The sequence below is a fragment of the Myotis lucifugus genome, unplaced genomic scaffold, assembly GCF_000147115.1.
Source record: "Myotis lucifugus unplaced genomic scaffold, Myoluc2.0 scaffold_598, whole genome shotgun sequence".
In the NCBI taxonomy this organism is placed as follows: domain Eukaryota; kingdom Metazoa; phylum Chordata; class Mammalia; order Chiroptera; family Vespertilionidae; genus Myotis; species Myotis lucifugus.
In genome coordinates this window covers 485,276-488,033 of record NW_005871646.1, presented here as the reverse complement: position 1 = coordinate 488,033, position 2,758 = coordinate 485,276, and positions in this window count along the sequence as shown.

The window sequence follows — 2,758 nt, the reverse complement described above, 5'->3', positions numbered from 1 at the left end:
GTTTGATTCTTGTGCTCCTCTGGTCTGCTATTGGGTATAATATTCTTTATTTCAGTCCGTGTATGCTTACTTTCTAATTTCTTTATCGTAGCATCGAGGGTCTCATTAGTTTTCGTGAGGCTCTGCTGAAGTTTATAGCAAGCCCTCAAAATTGCGATTTTTAGCTCCATATCCTCCATTTCTGTCATGTTTTTTTGTCTCCGCATCTTTTATGCTTTCTTGGTGCACCCCCTTGTGGTCTTTGTGCGCAGTCTTGTTCTAGCCAAGCCTTAATTGTTGTAGTTAACACTAGAGGGATTTGACCACCAGGCTGACTGGCTGTAGGAATCAGCTGTGTGGAAAACGTCTGTCTTCTGGGGAGGCGCTAATCCAGCCTTTGCCTGAGGCGATCGGCAAATGGCTGTGCGCAGGGCTTGGGCGGGGCGGGATCAACAGGGCTGGGGGAGGGAGCCGCTATGGCTGCTCTCAGTCCGTCCCCAGGGGCTCTGCCTCTCTGTCCCAGCAACCGCTGCAAACCTCGGAGGGACCGTAGCCAGACAGTCCCGCTTCTCCCGTCTGAGTCTGGGTCCCTAGAGACTCGCCCGGATCTGTAGCCCAGAGTCTGAGACTCACTCCTGATTGAAAACGACAACCGCGCCCTCAGCCACCAGCCCGCTTTGCGCGCGCACCACCGCACCACCGCACCTTTAAATTTTCCACACTGCGCCTCCTCTGAGCCTCGGAATGCTGTTGTTTTTCCTTCTAGTTGAAGAGTCTCTCCTCAGCCAGCCTTCCTGTGGTTCTGGTTGATGTCCGTTCCATCTTTTAGTTGTATTTTTGAAGTGGTTGTTTACGGCGGCAGTCTCAGGTGTTTACCTATGACGCCATCTTCGATTCTCCTCTCTCTTGCAGCCTTAAGATTCTCTCTTTGTCGTTAATGATTGTATTGTAATTATGACGTGTCTTGGTGTGGGCCTTTTTGGATCCATCTTGTTTTGGACTCTATGTGCTTATGTGACTTTTTTCTACCCCAAATCAGGAAAGTTTTCTGTCATTATTTGTTCAAATAGGTTTTCTAATCTTTGCTCCTCTTCTTGCCCTTCTGGCACCCCCATTATACAGATGTTATTTCATTTCATGTTGTCCCAAAACTCCCTTAGGGGCTCCTGCTTTCTAATATTTTTCTCCAATTGCTATTCAGATTGGGAGTGTTTCCCAACTTGTCTCCCAACTCGCTAATTGGGTCTTCCACTTCTTCTAGTATACGGTTGAAACCTTCTATTGTGTTTTTTTTGTAGCTATATCATTCTTGATTTCCTCTTGATTCTTACATAAGTTGTTTATTTCTCATCCAGCTGGTTTAGGAACTATATGACCCTTATTCTGAAATATTTTTCTGACATATCGCATGCCTCATTTTTATTTAGTTCCTTTTCTGCCAATTCTTCCATTTCTTTCTTTTGGGGGTTGTTTGTCTCCCCATTTTTGCTCTCATCTTAGGGTCCAGGTGTTGAGTTGCACAGGGCCTGTGGCTAAAGCAGTGGGCTTGGTGGGAGGGTTGAACACCCTGAGTCTTGCCGGAGGGCCCAAGCACCGGGTCATGCAGGGCCTGCAGTTGAAGAGTCGAGCTTGGTGGGAGAGTTGGGCACTCCAGGACTCACAGGAGCCTGCAGCTGAGCAGGCTGGAGTCCCGGAGTCTGTGGATCTGCAGATAAGGTAGCATGTCTTTGGCCAGAGTGGCTTTAGGGTCTGGTATGGTGTCTGAGGCCAGTCTGAGTGGTGGTGAGGCTAGGCTCGTAGTCACAGCAGCTCTCTCCTTCAAGATGGTGTGGTTTCTGTGCCTGAGCCAGCTGCCCTGAGAGTGGTTGCACTGGTAACAAGGGCTCCCCATCTAGCAGAGCCTGATCTGTCTGCCCCCAAGACTCCTGTAGGATCTAACTGTCCTTCACTCACACACACACACCACACACTCCACTTTCGCTCCCTCACTCACACTCTCTTCCTCACTGCCTTCCTACCGGCCACCATCTTTACTCCTCTGTTCATATATTAATTTTGTCTTCTGTGCTCCTAATCAATTTCCCTTTTATTTTTTTTCACTACTCAATTTTTAAAATTCTTTTCTCTCTTCTCTTTCGCTTTTCTTTTCCTAATTTCTTGACTTCTTTCACTTCCTAAATTTAGGACTATCTGCTCTCTCCTCTACTCTTCTTTCAATTATTTTTCTTTCTTGTCTTCTGATTTCTTCTCTTCCTCCTTTATTTTAAACCATGGTTCTTCCCCTATCCTCTAATTCTTTAACATTATTTTCTTTACTTAAGCTCTGCATCTACAGATTCAGACCCCCATTTTTTTCTGGATGTTTTTTGTTTGTGCTTTGTGGTTTTTTTTTTTTATTGATTTTTCTTCCGTCATTTTTCTTTTATTTTTTTCTTTCACCATTCCTGCTCTCTTTTCTCTTCTCTCATTCTCTTTTCTCTGGTGGTCACTGTTGTTGGGGCTATAGGCATCTTGTGTATATTCATGTTCTGTTCCTTCTGTGTTGTGTCTTATCATGTTGTATTTTGTGTTTTTCGCTCAGTACCTCCAAAACGGCTATCACAGTGTGGCAGGGAGTGAGCCACATAATTAGACACCCTGAGAGGAGACTCCATCCATAAATGGGAGGACCAACTACATGAGGAGAAACCAAATATCTCAAGTAGGGGGCCACCTTAGAACAACCAGCCCAGGAGACCTTAGAGATTACACCATTGGGTCCCACAAAACATCTAGTACA